Source organism: Gopherus flavomarginatus, chromosome 8 (assembly GCF_025201925.1).
Source record: "Gopherus flavomarginatus isolate rGopFla2 chromosome 8, rGopFla2.mat.asm, whole genome shotgun sequence".
Lineage (NCBI taxonomy): Eukaryota > Metazoa > Chordata > Testudines > Testudinidae > Gopherus > Gopherus flavomarginatus.
In genome coordinates this window covers 59,317,774-59,345,510 of record NC_066624.1, presented here as the reverse complement: position 1 = coordinate 59,345,510, position 27,737 = coordinate 59,317,774, and the positions used below count along the sequence as shown (strand labels likewise).

At 43.0% G+C, this 27,737-nt stretch overlaps 1 protein-coding gene across 6 annotated transcripts in view; it reads right to left on the bottom strand.

Moving 5' to 3' along the window:
• PAK2 (p21 (RAC1) activated kinase 2) overlaps positions 1-27,469 on the bottom strand; it is an 85,435-nt gene extending 57,966 nt beyond the window's left edge. Inside the window, exons 1-3 of one of the 6 annotated variants that reach the window (XM_050965543.1) lie at positions 27,322-27,426; positions 25,914-25,972; positions 22,206-22,321 (exon numbers count right to left, since the gene is read on the bottom strand). The gene's annotated coding sequence lies outside the window, so the exon portion shown is untranslated. The other 5 variants (XM_050965544.1, XM_050965541.1, XM_050965546.1 and 2 more) reach the window with 5 other exon arrangements.
• Positions 27,470-27,737: the final 268 nt, after the last annotated feature.

Below are 27,737 nucleotides of genomic sequence, written 5' to 3'. Positions count from 1 at the left end.
TTTCAGCCTGTGTAACCTAGCCACAGCTTACTTCCTGCCCCATTACTAGCCAGCATGTTAGCACAGTAGCTAATCAATTTAAAATGACTTACTCACTGTAGAAAAATTCTAATCTGGTTTCAGATGAACCAATAAATTCAGATTGCTTCATACCAAAAGCAAAACACAAAAAGGAACAATTAAAAGCTGAACAGGTTGGTCTCGTAAGATTGGATCCCTAGAGATCAAGCTGAAGCAAAAACTATACTAAGAGGCCAAATTCAAGTATTTTAAAGTTATTTCTACCTTTTAGGTCATCTGAAAATTTATGGAAAAATACTAGTTGCACACACAGAATTGATTATTCAGACTTTGGCAAGTTCAACTGCAGACTTCCCATCTGCCAAAATGGAGCTTGTGAGAAGCAAGAACAAGAATAATCTTGACAGCAGTCGCTAGGAGTCAAAATGGTAATCCACTCCACTTAGTCATAACACCACTTATTTAGCTTCTATATACTAATATACTGAAGTCAAATACGTCTGACCTTGTAAGGCAGACACCATTCTTAACAGAGTTCATTGCCACAAGTCTTACCAGATTTAGATAGTCCCAGATAAACTAATGCACATGCCCAATGCCAGACTACACAGCTATAGGAGATAAAGGATGGATGTTTAAAAAACACTGATATTCACAGGGGGAAAGGAACAAACCCTACTCTAATCCCCTCCAACCAAGTGAAGAATTTTAACACCTCATTGATTTATTTGGTTTGATTAACAGTTATTACTTGCACCAGAAAAAGACTAACTTCAAATGTTTAAGGAACAGTGTTAGGATAAAAGCTCAGAGGAAATCTAACCACTTCACAACCCATGCAAGGGAAATAACTTATTAAATTTACTCGCAGGGGAGGCCTCCTCACTGATAAAGCAGTGAACTTACTTGAGCCTTTCCTGCCACATTCCCACAGCGCACACACCACTTCATGCCTGGAAATGTTTTGAACAGAGGCAGTCTCTCCCTCATGTGTCTGTCCCCGGGCTACACACTTTGACAAATCTTAATCTACAAGGGATACAGGAGACGTTCAGAGTACTACCTTGCAAAATAACAACTAGCAAGCCAAATGGTGCACACAATAGCTACCCAGGCAAATTCTTTTCATTCTATCCTTTTTCAGGCTCCCACTCCTCCCTATCTTTTTTGCTAGCACACTCACAAGTAAAGGAGCAAACCTAGGGCAAATAAACAGCTGGAATTTAGTTATCAACTGGACAAGGCAAGAAAAAAATAAGGCAGTGACAGAACAAATACTGCATAAAAGAAACCCGAAAGGTAGCCTCAACATTAATCATGGAGAAAGGACTTGGTCTCTCCAAAACTGACTGGTCATATGCTCTACAGTAGACTTAACTACAGAAGAAATATATTCTGATAATGAGGTGTTTTGAAAGTATTGCAAAGGTTTTGGTACCTCTTTCTAAATAAGGCAGAACATACTCCAGAGCCATAGAGAAGAAATACACAGAAATAAAATATTTCGCCCTTAAGGCCATTTCTGTGTAAAGGTGCAAAATCTTACACTATGCTCAAATGCTGTCATCTTCGATCAAGGGCACTTCAAGTGACATGCACAGAGTTCTACTAAGTGACCCATGGCTATCATAAGCCACTCTCTTTCACATCGAGACGGCCCACAACCTACGTACTGCAAACAGCACTGCTGTTCAGTAATCTTCCCCCTTAGTGCTGGCACAGCAAGGCATGATTTTTGTGTAATTATTAATAAACAAAGATATACTGCTCTTAAAGCTCCTAGTAGGTTGCCACAGTGGCCCTCATTTTCACAAAATCTACACATTCAGTTATAACAAAAAGCCAAACAATGGCTCGTGGTGTGGACAGCTTCTGCAAAAAAAAAAACAAAAACCAAAAGGCAACAGACTCAAATCTGGAGAAAAATCACTTCCTACTCTAAATCATTGACAGATCTTTCATTAGAAAAGATATGCTCTGTGCGTATCTTGCTTTTCACTAAGATGGCATATGCAAAAGCCTCAATATCCAACCATAAACCTTCTGGTATCTTCTTCCATGACTAAACTACACCAAACTCCAATATCTTTAATTATAATTTCTGCTAAATAAAATATACATTTGGCATATAAAGACAGTGTTACAGCTGATGCGTGTTAATGAATGTGAGTGAATTATAAGTGAACAAAGCATGAATATGTCTATCTGTTCTATATCTTTGTTCTACATCTTCCAAATGTCAACTCATCACATCTACATCTTCCAAATGTCAACTCATCACATTTGTTTCATAAATAATTAAAACCCAAGACAGACAGGCATGAAAATTGGGTAGGATAAACAAAAACAAGCCGGGTTGCTTTATTTATTAGGACTGCAGATGTGTGCATGGTGCAAATATATATTATTGTGCTCCTCCCCCATAAACTCTGTCCATATGAGCCTGTAGAGAATCAAAGAGAAGGAAATGTCCATCCATTTAAATTCACTACAGGTTCCCAAGAACCAGTACACAGGGGAGAGGGAGGAGCACATGCAGTGTGTTCATATCACCAACATCTGTGATCCCAACAAATGCAGAGGTCTGGGTTGCTAGCATTTGCTCATACTTCAATAGCTAGGAGCAACACTTTCAAGCTCTTATTTGCACAAGCTGAGTTCTTCCAAGCCCAAGTTTTCCTGAAGTTTAAAGGTAGAGAAGACTCAAATTACTACTAATTGTTTGCGATATCACAGCGATTCGGACCACTAGTCTGTGACTGTCATCCCTCACAATGTGTCTTTATTAGGGCTGTCGATGAATCGGTTAACTCATACGATTAACTCAGAAATGTAGAGCGATTAAAAAAATCAATAGTGATTAACTGCACTGTTAAACAATAGAATACCAATTTAAATTTATTCAATATTTTGGATGTTTTTCTACATTTTCAAATATATTGATTTCTATTACAATACAGAACACAATGTGTACAGTACTCACTTTATATTTGTTTTTATTACAAATATTTGCACTAAAAATGATAAAGTATTTTTCAATTCACTTTATACAAGAACAGTAGTTCAATCTCTATTATGAAAGTGTAACTTACAAGTGTAGATTTTTTTTTTTTGGTTACATAACTGCACTCTAAAACAAAACGATGTAAAACTTTAGAACCTACAAGTCCACTCAGTCCTACTTCTTGTTCAGCCAATCGCTAAGACAAACAAATTTGTTTACACTTACAGGAAATACTGCTGCCTGCTTCTTATTTATGTCTCGTGAAAGTGAGAACAGGCATTTGCATGGCACTTTTGTAGCCAGCACTGCAAGGCATTTACTTGCCAGATATGCTAAACATACATATGCCCCTTCATGCTTCAGCCACCACTCCGGAGGATATGCTTCCATGCTGATGATGTTCGTAAATAGTGCATTAATTAAATTTGTGACTGAACTCCTTAGGGAGAGTTGTATGCCTCCTGGTCTGTTTTACCTGCATTCTGCCATATATTTCATGTTATAGCAGTCTCAGCTAATGACCTGGCACAAGTTGTTTGATTTACAAACACTGTCACTGCAGATCTGACAAAATGCAAAGAAGGTACCAATGTGAGATTTCTAAAAATAGCTACAGCACTCAACCCAAGGTTTAAGAATCTGAAGTGCCTTCAAAAATTTGAGGGGGATGAGGTGTGGAGAATGCTTTCAGAAGTCTTAAAAGAGCAACATTTAGATGAGGAAACTACAGAACCCAAAAAAGAAAAATCAACCTTCTGCTGGTGGCATCTGACTCAGATAATGAAAATGAACATGTGTCGGTCCACACTGCTTTGGATTGTTATCGAGCAGAACCCATCATCAGCACGGGCGCATGTCCTCTGGAATGGTGGTTGAAGCATGAAGGGACATATGAATCTTTAGCGCATCTGGCATGTAAATATCTTGCGATGCCGGTTACAACAGTGCTATGCGAACACCTGTTCTCACTTTCAGGGTGACATTGTAAACAAGAATCAGGCAGCTTTATCTCCTGCAAATGTAACCAAACTTGTTTGTCTGACCCGATGGCTGAAGTAGGACCAAGTGGATTTGTAGGCTCTAAAGTTTTACATTGTTTTATTTTTGAATATGCCTTTTTTTTTTTTACATAATTCTACATTTGTAAGTTCAACTTTCATGATAAAGAGATTTCACTAGAGTACTATAGTAGGTGAATTAAAATATGCTATTTCTTTTCTTTTTTACAGTGCAAATATTTGTAACCAAAATAAATATAAAGTGAGCACTGTACACTTTGTATTCTGTGTCAGAATTAAAATCAATATATTTCAAAACGTAGAAAACATCAAAAAATATTTAAATAAATGGTACTCTTATTGTTTAATCATGTGATTACATTTTTAAATCATTTAACAGCCCTAGTCTTTATTAAATCAATTATTCTAAATGCGACGTATTTAAGCACTGAGTGAACAAACTATTCTGGAGCATCACATTTTGGATTGAGCGTGTCACACCATGGATTACCTGTGCACTTTGATCATTCATATATTTCCGCCTGCATTCATAACAGGCTACAGAATTATATCCTGGGTACAATCACAATCCTATGTAAAATGATTGATCCTTGAAACATGGCTTACCGCTGGCCCCATCAGGGGATCGCTAGTAGCAATATTAGAAGCAGGAAAAACTGAACTTTTGGTTTCCATCACTTATAGTGCTACTGGCGTTGACACCACAACTGCTGCACGTTAGAAGAAATGGTAGAAAGAATGGCAAGGTTGGAGAGAGAAGAGATAGAGCATACCGGTCTCCAAAAAAAGCCATTTATCCCACATGCTGTAAATTCAGCTCTTTGTAACTGTTCTAGGGGCTAGAGACCATGGATGCAGGTTTATGAGTGTTACTACCTCTGAGCTAATGGACCAGTTCCTTTCACCCAGGCAAGAGAGGCTCATGCTTTTACATCTAGCAGTCCTTGGAGCAGTTACACAACGGTACCCCATATGGGGAGTTGAGACAGACCTCTGAAGCTTGGGACCAGCACCTCCTGCCACTGTAAGGGTATAACAGTTGCTAACAGCATGGCTCTGTCCCCCACATTTCCCTCTCCTTGCCAGTGGCTAGAATATGTAACTTGCTTATGAGTTTGCTACTAGACTTGAGCTAGTAGATGGAGTCTTTCAGTCCAAGCTGTAGAAGCTCATGTTTTCAGATACAAGTGACCCATCCACCCTACAAGCCACCACTCTGTACCACCACGATGGATGAGCACCATCTGTAGGGAATTGAACTCAAGACCTGTGGATCTAATAGCATGAGCATGTTGGTGATGGTAGTGATCTTAAACACATTAGTGGGACATTGTCCCATGTCTGTTTTCTGAACTGAACCATAGGCAGAGGCAGTACATGGGAGGCATACACGGTAAATTTATAACAAATCAAGAGTCATCTCCATAGGGAAAACCAGTACTCAGTTTATGGTCCTGACACCCAAACGGCGTGATTCAGCTTTGTGGTGCTACAGTCCTTTTTGAGAGCTACTCAGAACATGATGTCCCAGTTCAGCCCTGAAAGAATCCACTTGCCACTGGACAGGGGGAAGCTTTCCAGCATGTGTACAGGAGGCCTAAATTACCAACCGATACAAAATATAAGCTTTTATTAAAAATAGTTTCTGGTCCTCATAATTGCCAATATAATCTTCCAAAAGTGAAATGAGGGCAAACCAATACAGGGATGTCTTTCTGGGTCTATAGATGGTTCCACTGCCTGTGGTGATGCTCAGCATTGCCAAAGTCTCTTCTTAGTTTCACTGCTAATCAAAACCCTATGTGCAGCCATGAAACTCACAAATTCCTTGAATTTCAGGCTGCTGTTCGTGTCTGGAAAAGGTACAAGCCACTGCAAAGGCAGGTGCTAGAGCTACTCAGGAAAGCAGGATGAAAAATACAGAGGCGGGAAAGAGGGTAGAAAAGCATAATTCAGTACTATTTCCGCAACCTCTAGCAAACCCAGGGGAGAGCTCTTTGTGGGGAGGCAGAGCAAAAATACAAATACCCTTTTCTCCCTTCTAGTTGCTGGACGGAGGTTAAGTCTCAAATTTCAGAGGCAAAGGTGACAGGTAGAACATCCTAGCAAGGTCCAGGAGCAATACCCCCGATAGAAATTCAGACATCCTCTCCATTCATAGCAATTCAGAACTGCAGGAAGGCGTGTGTTCTCACCAAAATGTTTCCCAAGAACTCAATGGGGAAGCCCCCCAACCTCATTCATATTCCCATTTTTGCTAATAAGTGTCTGGGTAATAAATGTTTCAAGCCCTACTCTACATCCAAGATTAGCAGCTTCAGAGGAAACATTAACCTAAACAACAAGGGCACAGGCACGCCTTTCAATGTCTTACAAAAGAATGAAAATTGTGACTTTTTTATATAAGACTACTTATTTTGCTGCAATATTTAATAATTTCTTAAACAACACTGATCTGTATATCTAAAAGTTCTACACCAGAGGTTCTCAAACTGGGGGTTGGGACCCCAGGGTGGGTCACAATTCAATTTTAATGGGGTCGCCAGGGCTGTTTTAGACTTGCTGGGATCCCGGGGCTGAAGCCCAAGCCCTACTGCCTGGGGCTGAAGTCGAAGGGCTTCAGGGCTCAGGTTACAGGCTCCATGCTTGGGTCTGAAGCCCTTGGGCTTTGGCCCCCAACCCAGGCAGCAGGGCTCAGGGGGGGCTCAGACTTTAGCCGCCCCTCCTGGGATTGTGAAGTAATTTTTATTGTCATGGGGGGGGGGGTCGCAGTGCAATGAAGTTTGAGAACCCCTGTTCTACAGCAATGAGTATTATCCTGATTTTACAGCTGGGGAAACAAGCATACAGAAGCAAATAACCATGCCCACGGTCAGAAGGTCAGTAGCAGTTGGAGAAACAGAAGTCAGGTCTACTGAATCCAGATCCAGTGCCCCATCCACTGACTATGCTGCTGCCTAAACAAAAGACATTGTTCAGAAAGCCAAGGTTGTAGGGATAAGCATTCAGTCATGAAATGTTAAATTATTGGTGTACAACCTTAACCCTGACCTATTCATTATTCTTTCTTTCAAACAGCACTTACATGGTAGGCACTTACCTAACAAAAGGAATTATAATTCCTGTCCTAGGATGCTCACAAGCTAAAGAAAGATGAACAAGCAGACAAAGGATAGAAGGGGTGCAACTTACGCACAGCTACCTAAACATTAAAATAGGACATGTAAGTTATACTAACATTAATCCTCAGGCTTAACAATGATGAAACCTACTCTTTTATAGCATATAGTATGTTACTGCTGCATAAATGAGGCAGGTCTTCCACAGAGCTCCCTTGTGTCTCATTCAATGCACAAAACTTGAATGTATTTTAAAATATTCTAGTTTGCCATACATTATGCTCTTCTGAATTTTGATGGATCATTAAGAAACTATTCCACATGCACAAAGGGCAATTTTTGAATCTGACAAATCAAAATTAATTTCTACTGCTCTAAGTTTTTTAAAGTTTCTCATGCACATAAAACAATTGGACTACGTATAGAGGTGTTGGTTAAAATCTGTACAAAGCATGGTAATAGTAAATAAAAATGGATAATGTGCAGAAAATTACTACATTTGAAAGAATGTAAGCTAGACACTTAGGACATGCTGTCCTCAACTCTGATAAGTTTGCTATTCATATTGTTTCTAATAAGATCGAAGAAGTTCCACTAACTACACTGCACACTGATAGTTAAAGCTTTATTTTTCTTTAAAGAATATCTGTGTACAAGGAAGGCAGGAGATCTGATGCAATTCTATTCTATGGTTTAACAAAGTTTGAAGCTTGGACCAGTGTAATTATGTTTACAGAAAAGCACAGTCAATCTGTATGCAATAAAAGTAAATTAAGACAGTTTTTTTTTTTTTAAAAAGGGAGAATCAATTTAAACTCTCCAAGGAAAACTGTCCCCACATACACAAATTAGTAGATATATTTTAGACTGATGTGGGTTAGTTTCTCCCACAACCTAATTACTCAAATAAGTTTTGGGGTTTTTTTGGAGGGATTGGGGGGTAGGGGAGGGAAAGGATGAATGAATGACTCCTTGAATTACAATTCATTAAAGTCAAAGTCTAGAAACCATATCAGAATAAGTTTAGTTGGTGTTCTACTTATAATATAGTACATATCCACGTTCCCAGGTTGAAAAATATTAGCACTAAGCTTCTGGGTATATTCAGAAGGTTCACGCACTTAATTTGTTGAGTGGTATAGAAAAAGCTAATCAGACACATGCTAAAGGATACGCAAGGGGAAAGGTACAGTTGGTGAATACTATACTCCGATAGTAAGGAACTATGATCCTTACTGTTTATCCTAGTTAGTGCACTGCTTCATTCAGTAGGACTTCCTACACCAGTGAGTCATGGTTGACCTTCTGCTAACCAATTCTGCTCATTTTGCATCAGAGGACAACTCATGGCATCTGTAATTTATTCTTTGTTACATGAAAAGTAATTTTTACAGGTTCTTACACAACAATTCAGACAATGAGTGGGCTAAAAATGAAAAACTGGCTCCTCTGCCCATCTTGTCCTCCAATGGCTCTTCATTAGATCCCTAAAAGCATGAAATGGTAATAAGATGTATTTATTTATTTATTTTAAACATGGTAAAACAACAAGTCCCCTAAGCTCACTCTTGGAAACAGCTGAGAACCATTTTGGCTGAAACTTTTAAAAACATTCAGCCTCAAGACAGACACCCAATACGGAAAATTTTGGCTCAAAATTCTGACAATGTTGCAATCAACTGAAAACAGGGTGTCACAATGGGAAATGTTGGGCAACCTTAATAAACAGCAATACTGCCAGGTCTGCCTATAATACTCACACATCAGTTTGATACAGAGTGAATTGAAAAATCATCAAAGGAGCATGGTTAGTTCTTTCAGTCAATTGTGGAAGAAACGAAATGGTATGGGGGGGTGTTTCTTTTAAATATCATTACACTGATGGCATAACTAATAATGCAATATAGAAAAAGTTACTAGCTCTGGTCTCCAGTTCTGCCTTGCTGTCTTGCCTCCATTAAGTGTTGTACTGGGCCTACCTACCATACATGAGATCATTTCTCCCTCTATGACATCCCAGAAGAGCTAGATTCCACTAGAATAATGAAATTGTCAGGTACTGGAGAAGGTTTATCAACAGGGGAGACTAAACACACAGAAGACAGACTTAAGCACATGGAACATGCTTAGGACCCTACCAAATCATGATTTAAATCAATTTCATGTAAATCAAATCCACCTTAGAAAAAAGTAAATATGCCAGTAACAAATTCTAGAAAATGTGTTCAGACATGACTGAATATCAAGAGTAGCGAAAGACTGAGAATCCTGATAGAGCACATTTCAAAGTCAGTGAGTAACTTGTTATTCCAGGGAAATAAGACTAGCTTTAAATGGATATAGAAAAAGTTTAAGTTGTCTATTCTTTGTTTCTCTCTCATTCTTCTTCCTTCCAATCAATGCTTCTTTTCTTGCTTTCCTTGAGAAATTATCTTAAAAATTAGACCAAAACATAATAACTGGGGTTCCGAGAGCTCTGATAGGTTCCACAATTTCATCTAGTGACAGCGTGACTATATAGTTTGTTTCACAGCTTTCTCCTTTAGCAGGCCTGCACAACTCGTAAAGCGGCAAAGGCCACATTACTCCAAAGAAAACAGCTGAGGGCCGAAACCTCCTGGCCCCACAGAAACACCCCGCCCCAGGGCCGCCCAGCCCTGCGAAAACAAACCCTCCTTCCCCAGTGTCACCCCACCAAAACAGCTGTGGGCCAAAAAGGAAGGTTGGGGGTGGGGAGGTGGTACTTTATTTTAAATCAACCAGGGGCTCCCAGCTGAAGAGGTGGCTGGGAGCCCTCAGGGGCAAATTAAAGGGCCCGGGGCTCCAGCGGCTGGGGGAACCCGGCAGGGCCGGCTCTAGGTTTTTTGCTGCCCCAAGCAAAAAAAAATTTGGCTGCCCCCCGTCTCAGCCCTGGGCTCCCCTCTGTACCCCCCTGCTGCCCCAGTCCTGGGCTCTCCCCCCACCCACCCACACACACCCCCTGCTGCCCAGCGCTGGGCTTCCCCCTTTCTTCCCCACCAGTGCCCTCCCCCCACCCCGCTGCTGCCCCAGCCTTTGGCTCCCCCCCACACCTCCTGCCGCCCCAGCCCTGGGTCACTGGTAACTCACTCCCAGGGCAGGTCATTCAGCAGGAATTTTGGATGTGCACAAAACACAGACAGGATTGGTTACCATATGGTTATAGAGCTGCAGTAAAGTGGAACAATTTTCAGCTTGTGTGATTGGAAGATATCTGGATGCATATTATAAGACTGTCCTCCATAAATGAGGAAAAGTTGAGGTGCCTTTACTATTCTTTTGTTCCACTCTTTCTCTCTATGGGGAATTTGTCAATGCAATATCACTGTCTTCCTTTCAAACAAACAAAAAGGCAATGGCGGTTGAAAATAGCAATTCAAGTCCTAATAAGCATTTCTTGCTCAATTTTATCCTACTTTTTCTACAGCAAGTTACAGTGGATCAATATATTTGATTTGGGAGAAATGAAGTAACAGCTGCCCAAACAGAGCTTGAGCACTCCTGAATTTTGAGGTGTTCAAATCTGGAAGGCAGATACTGGGGGTGGGGGGAAGGGGGAAGACTGTGGGCTCTGCGGGGGAGCATGGCAGCAACGTGTCTGGAGCTGCACAGAGCCAGACACGTTGGTCTGAGTGGCACGGTAAGGGGGCTGGGGGTTGGAGAAGGGGTAGGGAGTTCCAGGGGGGCAGTCAAGGGACAGGGAGCAGGGGAGGTTGGATAGGGCAGAGGTTCAGAGGGGCAGTCAGGGGACAGGCAGCAGTTGGATAGGCATGGGAGTCCCAGGGGTTTATCAGGGGACAGGTAGAGGGTGGGGTCCTGGGGGGAAGTTGGGGGATGTCTCAGGAGGGGGCAGTTGGGGACAAGGAGAAGGTAGGCTTAGATTGGGGCTGGGGTCCCAAGGGGCAGTTAGGGGCAGGGGTCTCAGGAGGGGGCAATCGGAGGGCAAGGAGCAGTGGCATTTAGATAGGGGGTTGGGGTGCTGGGAGGCAGTTGGGGCAGGGGTGTGGGGAAGGGGCAATCAGTGGCCGCGGCCAGGATTCAAAGGGCTCTGGGGTGCCCACAGCCATGGGGAGCCCAGAGCCCTTTAAACCCCAGCCGCCGCCAAGATTCAAAGGGCTCTGGGCTGCCAGTCGCTGCGGGCAGCCCTGAGCCCTTTAAATCCCAGCCGCGGCTGGGAATCTCTGCAGGCAGCCCAGAGCCCTTTGACTCCCTGCCACGGCTGGGATTTAAAGGGCTCTGGGCTCCCCGTGGCTGCAGGCAGCGCAGAGCCCTTTGATTCTCTGCCGCTGCCGGGATTCAAAGGGCTCTGGGCTGCCCGCAGAGCGGTGTGTGCGAGGATTCAGAATCCCCCCCGTGGGCCGCACAGTGAGGCTCCACAGGCCGCATGCAGCCCGCAGGCCATACGTTGTGCAGGCCTGTCCTATAGCATCAATAGCCTATAAGAGTTTACCAAGCCAGTCTGGCTGTGTCATACACAAAACAAGTCGTGGGGTTTATTCCAACCACAAACTGCAAAGGGAGCCCCCATCTAATCCGCATCCACAGGGATGGAAGCTATGATACATCTTTGAGAGCAAGACACACACAGGATTCTGAAGCAGAGGCAGAACTGACCCTTTAAAGGTAGAATATTCAGAAGGAAGTACAGGTCAATTCAAAAGAGTATGACAGACCCAGATTCCATGACCTATTTGCAACAGAAAAAGAAACAGTAAAGATTTATAGTAGACTACACAAAGATTTTTTTCTTCTATTTCCACCTGCTGGGTAGAAGGATAACCCCTGTGGTCTGGAGAGTTCAGGGATAAACCCTCGTGTCACAAAGACAAAGAGGCCTTCTCTCCAACCCTCCTCAAACCATACATACACAGTGTGGAAGAATCTAAACATGTGAAAGAATTAGCATTCATGAAAGTGAGAAGTTAGTAGCATTGCCTTGACACAGCAGCTAAGACAAACTCTGGCACAAGCTTCCATCTTATAGACCTCAATCCCTATTATGCTATTCCAGTCACAAGAGTCTATGGAACAGAGATTGACAAACATGCAGATTTATGTCAAATAGCATGATGGTATTGTGACAGAACAAGGACTAATAAACCAGACATTAATTTGGGAACAAATTTGAATTACCATCTCCAGAAATGCATTCAACCCCTCACCTCTGTACACAACCTACATCCTATACACATCCAGTTGTAGGACAATTTGGGGTGGTGGTTATTAAAACGGCGATGTATGTTGCTTAACCTATATTCAAGTCTGAATCCTGGCCTACAACATAAAACAGTTTTATATACACTTCCAGGGAGACAATGTTAAATCACCTTTAATTTTCAATACAGCTGCTTTAATAATACTGTAGTATTACCTAATGCCAATTAGTATTTTGATGTTAGTTAAGATCTTGCCATCCCTTCTCTACTCCTATTAGAGTTGCCTCATTTGCTATAAAAAAAAGCATAGATTTTGTGAATGGATAGTGAGAAGCTGTTTTGGAAGAGACAGTCTTAAAATTCTCTGTAGACAAAGACATACAGGAGGCAATTCCTTTCTAAATCCTTTTCTAAAAGCAGATATGCTCCTAAGAGAAGCAGATCAGATATATCTAATTTCTATCCTATTCCCTCTGAAACTGCACCGGAAGAGCATTGAATAAATGACAACCAGGAGACATACTCATACTCTTATCAACTCCCTGATTATATTGGTTAGGATTCTGTTTAATAGAGAGAATTATTTCTGGCCCTCTAGAATAAGTTTGGACACATGAATCAACACACTCCACAATCCAATAGCAAGAAGTTGAAGCTAGACAAATTCAGATCGCAAATAAGGTGCACATTTTTAACAGTGAAGGTAATTAACCATAAGAACAATTTATCAAGGGTCATGACATCACTGGCAATTTTTAAATCAAGACTGGATGTTTTTCCAAAAGATCTGCTCTAGGAATTATTTTGGGGGACATTCTATAGTTTGTGTTATATAAGAGTTCAGACTAGATAAACACAATGGCCCCTTCTGGCCTCGGAATCTATTAATCTATGAAAACTATGTCAGGAACCAATTTTAATTCAGCGCTGTGGTCTGATAAATTCTTGAGAATCCTGCAACTGAGTTATATCTTGGCATGAAGAAGGAACAAGCACACAAAATACTTTTACTCACTGCATTTCCATACTCAGTATTTTGATTTTAGAAGCTGGGTATTACGGTAGAAATTTAGGATAATTTGCTTTTGTTACTGTGAGTACCAAACACTCAATGCTATTTCACACATTAGAAAAGTGGGCCTCTCTCAAAGTAATGAATCATTTAGTATTAACATGTACTTATTTCCTATGTAAAGGAGTACCATGGAAAAATGTAGTAATATATTGTTGAAATGAATTACAACTGTTAATACCAGTTTGTTTATTTTATGTTTGAACTGTTGGCTGAAATAATATTTCCAACTCAACAATTTGGAAACACTGAGCTGAAACTGGCCAAAAAAGGTGATTAGAACAACAGTCAAGAGGTACAAAAGTTTACATATATTCAATATGAAATGGACCTGCACAGAAATGAACCTCTCCTCCTGGTAAATGACTGTGGTTAAAATTCTCAAATCAGGGTGCTTAAAATTAGACACCTAAGAGCATATTCAGAAACCTAAATAAAATGGCTCTGATTTTCAGATGTCCTGAGTGACACATCCAAATGAATTCAGTGGAAGCTGCAGGTGGTGAGCAGCTCTGAAAATCAAGCCACTTAGGTTGGTGCCAAAATAGGCTTAAGTTCCTAATTTTAAGCACACTAGTTTCAAAACTGTAGCCTATCACTTCAATATCAATAGCTGGAGATAGTAGTTCTCTTTACATAGATTTCCTCATAAATCAGTTTAATCCATTCCGTTAAGGAACCCAGGATTTTAACACTTTAGCCAATAGATTGTTTGTTAGTGAGGGGCGAATATCCTCCGGGATTTCTCTTTTCCCCTAGAATTCCACATCACAAATTTCTCACCACAAAGGCTGTGTTGGTGTAACCCAGCCAGGGTCTGAAGGACCCTCCACAGCTAGCACTGGAATGGGTTATCTAGGGAGGTGGTGGAATCTCCTTCCTTAAGAGGTTTTTAAGATCAGGCTTGACAAAGCCTTGGCTGAGATGATTTAGTTGGGGATTAGGTCCTCCTTTGAGCAGAGGGTTGGACTAGATGACCTCCTGAGGTCCCTTCCAACCCTGATATGCTATGATAGTAGGCACCACACCTTCAGTGTACCACAGATAAGCGATCAGTAAATGAGGCAAGAAGGAGCTACCTTCTATAATGCAGATTAATTAGAGCATTTTAAATGCATTTGTGTCTACCTAGGAGGTTTAACAGTCTATTGCATTAAATTACCAAGGAATGCATAAACACTACCACCTCCCTATCTTTATTTATTTATTCTCTTACCAAGATGCCCTGCAGATCCAAAGCAACAAAATGTCGGAAGGATGGTCTTGTTTGTTAAGGGCAGGTCTTCACTACCAGCTGGATTGGTGGGTAGAGATCGATCTATCAGGGATCGATTTACCACGTCTCATCTAGACACAGATAAATCGATCCCTGAACGCACTCCCCTTCGACTCCGGAACTCCAGCTCATGAGAGGCAGAAGTGGAGTTGACGGGGGAGCGGCAGCGGTCGACTCACTGCCGTCCTCACAACCAGGTAAGTCGACCTAAGATACGGCGACTTCAGCTACGCTATTCGTGTAGATGAAGTTGCGTACCTTAGGTCGACCCCTCTGCCCAGTGACCAGGGTCAAGGCAGTGAACACTGTACTTGGATATTCAAGACGTTGGATTCAATCCCCTACTTTGCCAGACCTCCTGAGAGAGTCATCAAGAGACAAAACTCTTCCTCCCCTTAGCTAGAGGAAGATGTTACTTCAAGTACAAACACCCAGAAGCCAGAGGCTAAGACAAAAATTTTTTTAAAAGAACAAGTTCTAAGCAGAGACCAGGGACAGCATTCTCATAAAGAACACAATATCCTCGCTCAGTGCTCAGAAAGAGGAGGGAACGGGGGGCTTTGAGCACTGTCTCTGCACTTCACCTGTGGTTGTCTTCCTTTCCATCAGTAGCTTCTCCCTGCTGCTAGCAAGTCTCCAGTAAAGAATTCAAACTTTTGGGGTGTGTCTGCACAGGGCATAATGACAAGTATATTAATCACCCTGGCAAGTAGGCTTACTCATCAGCTAAATTGATATTAAGCAGATTTTTCAAGTTCTGAACATAATGAATGCCAGTATATAATTACAATGAATAAAATATTTGAAATTACAGTGTTTTAAGCAGGGCTTTGGACCTTTGCTCCGGCTCCGCTCCAGCAAAAAACCTGCAGCTTCACTTCTCTGGACCTGCTCCGGGCTCCGCTCCAAAGCCCTCATTTTAAATCACACCAGCTAGTCTGGTAATCCAGAGGTAATTAGCTGTCAGAGGCAGGAAATACTGAAGGCAGCATGCTCATCTCAGGTGAGGAGAGCAACAGTTTTCTAGCTCCCAGTGGCTAGCCCTGGAGGGAGAGCTGTCCATCTCCTTCAGGAGGGATGATCACTATGATCCAGCCTGACAGAAAAGTAAAAGGGAACAAATGAAGTGACTGTAGGCTACGTAAATTCCCCATCCGATTTTAAAAAAAATCATTTAGAGTTTCATTTCCATTTAGAATCTCAAGGTTGAAAGGGACCTCAGGAGGTCACCTAGTCCAACTCCCTGTTCAAAGCAGAACCTAATCCCCAAGTAAATCATCCCAGCCAGGGCTTTGTCAAGCCTGACCTTAAAAACCTCTAAGGAAGGAGATTCCACCACCTCCCTAGGTAACCCATTCCAGTGCGTCACCACCCTCCTAGTGAAAAAGTGTTTCCTAATATCCAACCTAAACCTCTCCCACTGCAACTTGAGACCATTACTCCTTGTTCTGTCATCTAGTACCACTGAGAACAGTCTAGATCCATCCTTTTAGGAACCCCCTTTCAAGTAATTGAAAGCAGCTATCAAACCCCCTTCATTCTTCTCTTCTGCAAACTAAACAATCCCAGTTCCCTCAGCCTCTCCTCGTAAGTCATGTGCTTCAGCCCCCTAATCATTTTTGTTGCCCTCCACTGGACTCTTTCCAATTTTTCCACATCCTTCTTGTAGTGTGGGGCCCAAAACTGGACACAGTACTCCAGATGAGGCCTCACCAACGCCGAATAGAGGGGAATGATCACATCCCTTGATCTGCTGGCAATGCTCCTACTTACACAGCCCAAAATGCTTTTAGCATTCTTAGCAACAAGGGCACACTGTCGACTCATATCCAGCTTCTAGACCACTGTAACTCCTAGGTTCTTTTCTGCAGAAGTGCTACCTAGCCAGATGTCTTATTCACAGTTCAGACACAAGGACAGAACTACTCATCTAGCCAGGTTATAGCCCAACATTACAACTTGAAGCATTCAGATGAAATGTCACTGGCCCTCTGCCCTGAAGAAGAATAGGATGCAATCCACTGCCTGGATTGCATCTGTGAATTTATTCTGAAGCAGACAAGCTAGTGTTTCAGTGCAATACAGGGGAACCACAGTGAAGTGTGACCCTGTGCGGGGATAGTGGTAATAGGACACGTTGATGCAGGTAAAACATTCTAATGGTCATTTACTCTACCTTCTGGGCAATGTGAACAAACAAACTATGCACAAATACGACCAGGAATCCAAAAAGACTGGCAAAGCTTCATTTGCTTATGGGTCCTGGATGAAACTGGGGAAGAGAAAGAGGAGTAACAATGGATGTGGATACGTACAAATTTGAGACAGACTAAAGTTATTACGTTGATGGATGCTCTGGGCCATAAAGTTTTCATCCCAAATATGATCACAGGAGCTGCACAGACTGATGTGGCTATCTTGGTTGCGGATGCCAGCAGAGGGTGAGTTTGAAGCAGGGTTTGAGATTGGTGGACAGAGTCGAGAACATGGATTATTGGTTCACTCTCTTGGACTGACCTAGATACCCAAAGGGTGTGAATTACCTCACTGAGATGGGGCTGTTATTAGCCATTGACTCAGATATAGATACAACATACACAATCCCTTGGGTAGAAGAGCTGTCTGTGACCATCAAGAACTTTGTAAATAACACTCAGGCTGCTAACAATCCAGAGAGCAAGGGTATGTCTTCACTGCACAGTTAACCTAGGCTCTTTCCCAGGTTTTAGCCCAACCCCCACATCATCCACAAAGTAAAACCTCTGACCCATGTTTGGAGGTACTTTATGTCCAGGCTAGCTTACTCAGTTTAGCGTTGAGCTGGAGGGAGGGTACAGAATCTGAGCTCTGCTCTAACATGGGCTGGAACCGGTCCCCTTTGCTGTAAGGATGCAGGCGAAAGGCTAAATCATTTGACTAATCAGTCTTCCAGTGCCCTTCCCACAATTCTCCCCAAAGAACAAACATTCTCCAGCAACTGACAGGGTGTTTCAGCACAAAGAATACACAGGATAATGCAGAAACTGTAAAGACCATAGTAACACAGCTGGGGCTTTGCCAGGGGGATGCTTGTACCCATGCTAGGCTAACCTAGGTGCCAATCACCAGGTTATCTGTGCAGTGAAGACATACCCTAAAGTAGTACCTTGTACTGACAATGGCCACTATCCACTATTAGCCTAAGGTACTGTCTGACTTTGCTTAGGGAGAGGAAGTGGTCTCTCTAAGTTAGGATTTGCACCAGTGAAGCTTACTACAAGTTCAAACATGTGCAAGCTCCACCACTGCAAACTGTGCCTTTGACAGTTTACATGATTGTATTAGTGTGGATATACTAGTAGCTGGCTACTAAGGGCTAACATACCTAGTTCTGACCAGATCTAACTCTATGGAACTCCAGCAGAAAAGGTAAAGCTACGCCCACAGCAGCCTTCACCTCTTCCTTGGAGACTTCCTAAAAATAGGAGACGACGTTGGTTAGAGCATTTTGAACTAGACATCTTTTTTAAATGGGACTAGATCAAAGTCAGGTCAGCAGGGTGCATACAGATAGTTCCCCTGCTGCAGGCTAGCATGGGGTAGAGTCACACCCCAGCTCACCACAGTCTAATTGTTCATGTGGACAAGCCTACAGAGACTACTGACACAGGAGCTGGAGTACCATAAGGCCAAAAATCCAAAGGTGCACAGTAACCAGATGGAAAAAAGTCTGACAGATTTAAACTTGAGAGCTGTCCAAACTGAAAACTGAAGCACAAATGATATTCATGGGCCCAAACTAGATGTAGAACTGAAGGAGAATTGCAAGACACCTGTTTTTTTCAGTTCAGAGAAGTCCACAGCACTGAATTCAGATCCATCTCCCACTGGATCAAGAGCTCATCCACAAAGTGCTAAGGGAAGGCTGTTCTGAAGAAAATCTTGCCTAAACCAATAATCCAACAGATGCTACAGAGTGGTATTTGGGGTTCTGCACTGATGATTTTGATGTTCCAAGTGCTATGACATCCAGTCCTTCCAAACCTTCAAAGGGTGTTGACCCCTGTGCTTTATCCAGACATACCCAACTGGCACCCTAAGGCTGACAACTGAGGTTGCCAGGCCAAATCAGGAGGCGGCCTATACTTTTCAGGACCCTTAAGATCGAGGAAATCCAACCTCACTGGGTTCCAGCTGGAGCTGACATCAAGATCCTTGTCAGAAAATCCTTGGTACCACATGGCACCACCGAAGTGCCAGACCACCAGAAATGCTACCCTCAGCATCTGAAGAACTCTGATCTCAAGTAAGTGGAATATCATCTGGCAGTTCCTCACAGTGCGTCTTTAATAGAGGGTAACATTTCAACCTGGAATTCTGCATCAGGCATCAGCACCAGGACAAGCAGAGAGTCCTTTCTATAAAACTTTTGAGACTCATCAGCTACCATAACACATGATAAGAATAGTATTTCTGAGGACAAAACAATTTGGTTTGGGGGAGTGAACTGCATCATTCCAGAAACAGCCCCTTTTCAGTGTCACCTTAAATGTGGTGCCTATTGAAAAAATGATTTGGGTTTTTAGGAAGCAAAAGACTGCAGGGAAGGGACTAATCTGCCCTAAGGTAGAAAATACTGATGAGGTGATGTCCCTCAAATAAATTTGTGAAATAAACCATCATATATTGGACCAAAGGGCTGAATCACATTAAAGAAGTTCTGAAAGCATGAGCATATGCTGATAGTTGTGAACTTTTGTGGGTATGTGATGAGTCAGAGGTGAAGTAACTATCTTCACCTTAACAGGAAGGAGAAAATTTCAGAGAAGCAGTCAGAAGCTGCATAATAAAGGCCTTGTTAGCCCAGTCGCATCTCCTGCACTAGAGCATCTGCCAGCTGTCCTCATTCTTGTTCAAGCTAATGTTCAGTACAAAAGGAAGAGAGCGCATATTATGCCAAACCCTATTATGAAAAGAATATATCACATTTTAAGTTATATTTAAATCTGTCATAACTACTTACTGGTTGCCTACCTTCAGACATAATTCTTCAAAGTGACAGACATAAACTGTCCAGGTAAAGTTCTCAATTGATCATGCAATTAAATATTAAATATGCCTGCATCTACTTGTTACTGCATCTCTACCCCAATATAACATGACCCAATATAACATGAATTCGGATATAACGAAGTAAAGCAGTGCTCCAGTGGGGGCAGGGATGCGCATTCCGGCAGATTAAAGCAAGTTCGATATAACGCGATTTCACCTACAACGTGGTAAGATTTTTTGGCTCTCGAGGACAGCGTTATATCAGCGCAGAGGTGTATTTAGATACTATAGAGATGGAAGCTATGGAAAACCTTATGATAAATAACTGTAGAATGTTAACATGATACTGTTTTTAATCAATTGTCAGCTCATGGGTCACAACTAAAACCGTAACTCCAATCAATAAATCAAATCTCAAATCAGTAGCTGGAACACCCCTATACACCACATAGGAAAGCTTAACTGAAATTTTCTGACTTGTTGCAAAGATGTAAACACTTTCAATTTACACTATTCTCTTTCCAGAGGGGGACAACTCTTCAGATTGTGGAAGTGTGTTTAACCACTGCTCTTTTATTCAATTTTGTGACCAAAGGAAGAACTACCATAATATAAATGATACTGAATATAAACTGACCATCAGGAAGTTTAGATGGCATGATGGGATAGCCTAATTTTGGCAATTAATTGATCTTTGACTATTAGCGGTAAATATGCCCAGTGGCCTGTGATGGGATGTTAGATGGGGTGGGATCTGAATTACCACAGAAAATTCTTTCCTGGGTGTCTAGCTGGTGAGTCTTGCCCACTTGCTCAGGGTTTAGCTGATCAACATATTTGGGGTCAGGAGGAATTTTCCTCCAGGGCAGATTGGCAGAAGCCCTGGGGGTTTTTTGCCTTCCTTTGCGGTGTGGGGCACAGGTCACTTCCTGGAGGATTCTCTGCACCTTGAAGTCTTTAAATCATGATTTGAGGACTTAAATGGCTCAGACATAGATTGGGGTTTATTACAGAAGTGGGTGGGTGAGATTCTGTGGCCTGCTTTATGCAGGAGTTCAGACTGGATGATCATAATAGTCCCTTCTGACCTTAAAGTCTATGACGCTATAGTGTAACACAGTCACTACAACCAAGACAAGGGTTCATTATGCTAGGCACTGTACAAACACACAGTAACATCCACATCCCAAAAGCTTACAATCACAAAGACAAGACTATAGTGAGAAGGGAAACAGAGGCAGAGCAATGCCCATGTCATACAGCAGATCAGTGGTAGAGCCAGGATTCCTGAGTATTACCCAGTGGGTCACACTGGCTTCCATAAAACTCAAGACTATTTTTATGTTAACTGCCATCATTCCTAATTCAGATTTGATAAAAACTATCATTCTACAGTCTAATACACCAGATTTCCCAACCCCTGTACCTGTATTAAATTGAGATATTAAAAAGCTACAAAAGTACAGTAACTCCTCACTTAAAGTCATCCTGGTTAATACTGTTTCATTGTTATGTTGCTGATCAATTAGCGAACATGCTCATTTAAAGTTGTGCAATGCTCCCTTCTAAGGTTGTTTGGCAGCCGCCTGCTTTGTCCACTGCTTGCAGGAAGGGCAGCCCGTTGGAACTAGCTGGTGAGGGCTTGTAATCAGGGTGGACTGGCAGCCCCCTATCAGCTCCCCTAAGTTGCCTGTGCTGCAGCTGCCCAGCAGGCTAGCAATTGCCAGCATTGAGCTGTCCCTCCCCCACTGCCCTCTGCCTTGGAGCTGCTCCCAGAGACTCCTGCTTTCTATATGGGAGGGTGGGGGGGGGCCTAATGTCAGGGTGTCCCCCTCCCCCCTGCTCCTGCACCCCATTTCCATAGAGCAAGAGGTACACACAACAGGGTTCAGGAGGGAGGGAGCTTCAAGGCAGCAGCTGCGGTCTCAGCAAGCTGATCTAATTAACAAGGCAGTATACTTAGAACAGGGGTTAGTTATTTAAAGGGGAAATGTGCATCTCAGACACACAGTGTGTGTCTCTGTCTGCTATGTTCTCTCCCCTCCCTCTATGTCTGGTGCCTTGTAGAGCGATGCTACTTTAACAACCAATTAACCCTTGAGGGCTCAGCCAAATGCTAGTTCATCATTTAGCAGTAAGGCATTCCCTGTGAAATATCCCACCCTCTGACTTCACCACCTCAACCCAGCTTCACAATCATCATCGCTGTGTACCAGTATTAAATCGTTTGTTTAAAACTTATGCTGTATGTGTCTATATTTGTATGTTTATGTGTGTGTATATGTATATACACACAGTGTATGTGTGTATATATGTAGTCTTGTCTGATGAAAAAAATTTCCCTGGAACCTAACCCCCTCATTTACATTAAATCTTTTGGAGAAATTGGATTCACTTAGCATCGTTTTGCTTAAAGTCGCATTTTCAGGAACATAACTACAACGTTAAGTGAGGAGTTACAGTAGAAGGTTAGAGTAAATGTGTCTTACCACAACAGTGTATGCAGGGAAAGAAAACCACCAACTTCACTAGCTCAGAGACAACTACTCTGATGCAAGATTCAAATATAGCAGCTGTTTGATGGCAACAGGTAACAGCGAATTTTCTGGAAAAAGAATAAAATATTTCAGTAACAAGTAATCGACTTAAAGTGAAACAAGCAACCTTGGGCAAATCTGAGTTGGTAGTTTTTGTATGTGCAATCAAGCAGAGTCTATCAAGAATATTCTAGAATGGATGTCTAGCTCCCATTCAACATTTTGCCTATCCTACCAATATATCTAGGACAAGCATGCTCTAAACAGTATTGAAATTTTATGACAAGGAACTACAGAGGACTGCCAACCTATTAACCTCTCTTCATTCAAAACCATTTTTAAGGCATATGTCTGTAATGATGCCCACAAATACTGAGTCAATCATTCTTTAAAAACTGAGCATCTAGATATGCTCCTGATTAAACTCAGTATCCAACTGTGGACTACATCATTTTTCTTCCCTATTTGTTATCCTCAACCTATTCTGCCATCTCTGAAGTTAGATTTAGATCTTTGGGAAAAGAGCCTGTCTTTCTAGTTATTCTGTAAAGCACCTAGTGAGGATCTTTTGTTTGAGAACGACACAAAATTTCTCTCCAGAGATGAACAAGGCAAGCTAGTCAAAATGGTTCTAAACACTATTACATAACTTGTACTTGACATAATGCTTTTCATTCACAAATTCCAAAGTGCTTCAAAAAAGGTGGTGAAGGATCATTAACCTGAGAGCTTTAAAAAACCTCTACTTGCTTTGGGTAAGCAGATAGCCTGAACTGTCAAGTTAAAATGAGACCTAACCAACAATTTCTGCAGAAATGTTTCATTTAAAAAAAAAGAAAAAATTTCTAGTCCTAACAGCTGAAGAAATGACCTCTGGAAGAGCCAAAACTCATGTACTGTTTTAATGAATCTGCAGACAGCTCCAGTATTGCTGCTGGCCATGGCTTATCCAAGCAGCAGCAGAGTGAAATTTAAAACATTTTGGTCAGATTTATTGCAGTTATTCAGAACCCAGTGGGCAGCTGTGAAACTGTCAATCATACACTACTACTGTTTGAGAATGCAAGCATTGCAGCTAGTCATAGTGGAAGAGGAACCAAGCAGAGGGTTGACTGGGGAAGGAGTGATGAAGACTTTACCCCTCCCCCTTCACCCAAAGAGTCCCTATGGGAAGGGTAGAGAAGCAGAAACCCACATGCAACAGTGAGGATGCTCTGAAGGTGGTGATGAGACAGGAAGTGTCTTCCTCAGTGAGAGCAGTTTCACATTTATCTGATAACTACTTGCAAGAAGCTGATACAAAATATGACATCTCCAATCAGGCTTCAGGAAAAAGACCCAGTAACTGCTCCCTTTCCAATAGCTGGGAAAGATAAGGAGGGCCTCACTGCCCTTGGACTTTGCTGAGGGCTATGCCTACCTTCATAGCTAACTCTGGCTAACAGGTGTGAAATTTCGAAGGCCTGATTCCCCCATACCGTAGCTGAGAAAACAGAAAAGAAGTGACTTGTCTAAGGATGCAGAGTTAGGAACAAAAACAATGTCTCCAAACTCCCAGTACCAGGCTCTACCCTCTAGACCACACCAATACCCAAGTAAGCTAACATAACTGACTTTCTATGAAATCTTGCTTGAAGATTTCAATCTTGTTCAATGTAAAGCCTTCAAGTACAAGGCTAGCTATTTCCACTTATAACACAATGATCCAAGCCCCAAAACTACTAGTTCACTATCTCAACTAACATTTTAATGCCAAACATTTAACACTTCATACTTTCATCAAAATGCATAATACGAATATTAAGCATAGTTTCTTTTCATCCTACATTACAGTGATATAAAGAACCCTACCCCTAAACAGAAAAGCATCTCAAGAATCCTTGGTCTGACTCAATGCTTGTTCTAGTGATGTTCAATTGTAATTTATGCATAATTCTTATTTATGGCATGGTAATATTTTCCAGGCTCTGCTTGGCAATTGCAGACTTATATTTGAGAGTCACTTACAATATTTCCAAGAAAACACTGCCTAGTTAACATGAGAGGTTCAAAGGAATATATAGCAAGCTAGTATTCTTTTTGCACCTTCTTACTGCTCCAGCTGGTTTCTGCTTTCATAAAGAGAAAAAGAGCAGTGAAACTGATAATTGTAATTACGTTTCTGGAATAATCTCTTTAATGGAAAGCTTTACAACCACCTGGCTGACAATTTGGTTCTCCTCTGCTTGAACTGCCAACAATATACATCATTAAAGTTACATTTATAATTTGTTTCAGCCCTGTACAAGTTACAAATACCTGTAGCTATTTGATTTTATACCTTGAGGAGTTATAAAATAGCTTGGAAGAAGAGAGATCATCTGATTGGCTGAAGTTAGTTTCAAGCCTACAAATTATATACTATAAATTATCTACCTGCTCAACCACTACTGCTCAAAACATTTAAGTCATTTTACAAAATGGCACTGGTAAAAACTGCTTTAGATTACTTTAAATGCTTAAGTTTAAAGTACTTAAATAGAACTTCCATAGCCCACCACATATGTCCGTGCTGTTAATAACTGAGGGGATCTTCAGCAAATCATTTTTCGTAGTCAGGTACTTTCCCCATCTAACTCAGTTCTTTCCAATTCCATGCCTCTCCTATCCTCCTTCCTTTTCTCCTGACCTGTACATTTTGTTCAAACTCGTCAGTTTACGAAATGCTGCTTGGGTCCCAGCCCAAGACTCCAGCATTAGCATCTTCACTCATGCCACTACTAGGCCAGACCAATGTTCCCTCTAATTTTTTACATCCATCCATGTGCGGAATGAATTTTGTTATGTGCACCAATATGGAGGTGATGACTGGCAGGGATGGGGCTGAGGGGTTTGAAGTGCTGGAGGGGGCTCAGGACTGGGGTGCTGGGTGTGAGGGCTCTGGCTGGTGGTGGGACTCTGGGGTGGGGTCAGAAGAGAGGACTCCCCTCAGCCCCCTCTCGTCACAATAGCTCTGGGACCTGGGAACAAGGGCCTTTCCACAGCCGTGGCAGCTCCAGGGCCGGGGCGAGAAGTGCCTTTCCAGGCTGCGCACCTGCACAGCCCTTGCTAGCCTGCTGTGTGGCTGTGCAACTTAGAAGGAACTTAGGGCCAGACCCTTTGATACTGATGTGGTTTAATGATGGCATCAAAATAAACCATTGAAAAACAATAAGCCCTTTAAACACAGCTAGGAGACTTGTTCTGAAAACCACTATATCTTCATTGTGGCGACAGCAGACACCCCTCAATTAATGATCTGCTAATCTGCAGCAAGAGTATACTGGCACTGGAAGCTCAGGCCAGCTCTCAGACAACACTTTAGGAGTTGAAATTCCAACCCAAAAAGAATTTGAGAGAAGCAAAAGAAGAAAAAACAGGACAGGAGAGGATAAGTACTGAACTAAAGGTAGCCCTCTCAATGGGGTAAGTCAGAGACCCAGTTAGAGAGAGACACCCTCTTGTATTTGCTTCCAAATTCTCTGTCTTAGAGGTGTGTCTTGATCACATGCTCAGGGTCTAATTGATTGCCAGATATAGATAAGGAAGAATTTCCCCCCAGGTCAGATTTGCAGGGATTTTCACCTTCCTCCTCAGTATGGGATACAGAATGCCTGCTGAGATCATCTAAGCACATCTCACCTCATCAGTTTCCTGCCACTGCAAGGACTTCGGTGGCACCTGTCTCTCCCGTTCTCTGTCTGTGGCAAACAATAGTTTAGTCTCCTAAGAAATAAATGCTTTATTTATCTAAAGTAACTGGACTCAACACAGGGGTATTTGGCTGAAATTTAATGGCCTGTAAGACTACACAATCTAACGATCCCTTCTGGCCTTAAACTCTATAGCTTTCTCATGAGCTGGGCTGGGGGGAGGGGAGCAGAAAGAAAAAAAAATAAGAACAAAAATAGGACATTAAAAAGAAGAAAACAAGCCAGAAGACAGAAAGTGACATCAACAGACAAAACAAAAAGAGAGACAATGGCAACAATATTGAGACAAAGCATAAATAAACATGGGGTGCTGATCCTCCAAGGAATTCTCCAACAAAAAAAAACAACACTAATGGAATGCTGCAATATTTGAGTTGCTTACACTACAGGAGAATGTTACAGAAAAAGAAATCCAATAGAACACAGCTATTTAGCAGAAATATTTCTGTTGGAAAAGTACTTACAAAAACTTTAAGTTTGGGCAAAACTTTACTAAGAAATCTGTTACAACTTTAAAACCAGTATTAAAGAGAAGTAACATGACTATCTTGGCTCATTTAAGTCTACTTCTGTCTTATTTCTGCGCTACTTCTTCGAGTGATTACAAGATGGTGGGGCACAAAGTTGTTGCGAGTATGTTTGTGCAAGTACTATTATGCAGCCATCCCAAAAGCATCTATAGCTGTATCACTGTAGCATAGAAATTTACTACAGAAGGTGTTTTCCCATGGCTGTAGTAAATTCACCCGGAGAGACGGTAACTAGATCAAACACCATGTCATATAGGACGGAAAGTTTTTCATAGTTCTGAGCTGCAGCCAGGTATTGACCAGGCCTATGACACCAAACCCTAACAGCCTTAAGGCTGCAGTGTAAGGTCCGCACGGGGTCCCCCCGCCACCCCACACAGGTGTCCCAAAACCCTGACCCCACCGCGCCACCCAGCCCACGCCACCCCCGCCAGGGAGGAGTGCACCCTCCTGCGGAGTTTCGCAGCTGGGGGAATTGCAGGAGCCTGGCGGCGGGTGCCTGAGCCGCAGGTCTCCATCCTACCAGGTTCGTGCCGAGCGGACCGGCGCTCTCCACCCGGCGGGGCTGGGCACAGAGGGCGCTGCCTACACCTCAGCGATCCCCAACAAGGAAGCGACTCAGGAGGAAGCGGTGGGGAGGCGCCGCCATCCGCCAGCCTGAGGGCCAGGATTCCGCCCCTCGGTAGGTGGGAGACTCCGAGCCGCTAGCCGGGCCGGGCCATGTACGGCGTGCGCGGCGCAGGGAACGGCCACCCGCTGCCCCCTTAGCCGGTCCCCGCCCCGGCGCGCAGCGGGCGCTGAACTCACCGGCGGCGGACGCGGTTGCCCGCTGCTCCGGAAAGGAGCCGGCCGCCGAGGGGGCTGCGGGCGGGACCTCTCGATCGCACGGCGCGGCCACCGCACAGAGCCTCCTGCAATGGCGGCAGTGGGACCCACCGAGGCGGCGGCAGCCGGAGGGGGAAGCGGAACCGCCGCGCGTGGCCACAGCCCAGGAGGGGAAGGGGGAGGGGCCGCCCCTCGCGCAGATGTTCACGCGCAGGGCTTGGGGACTACAGTTCCCATGACACAGCGGCAATGCGGGGGGAGAAGAGGCGGGGAGGCGCTTCGATTGAGGACTACAGTTCCCACGATGCATCAGCGCGGCCGGGCTGCCCGGACACGGGCCGCCGACGTTGCGCGGAGCTAATCCGCACCTGCCCGGCCCCGATTCCCAGCGTGGGACA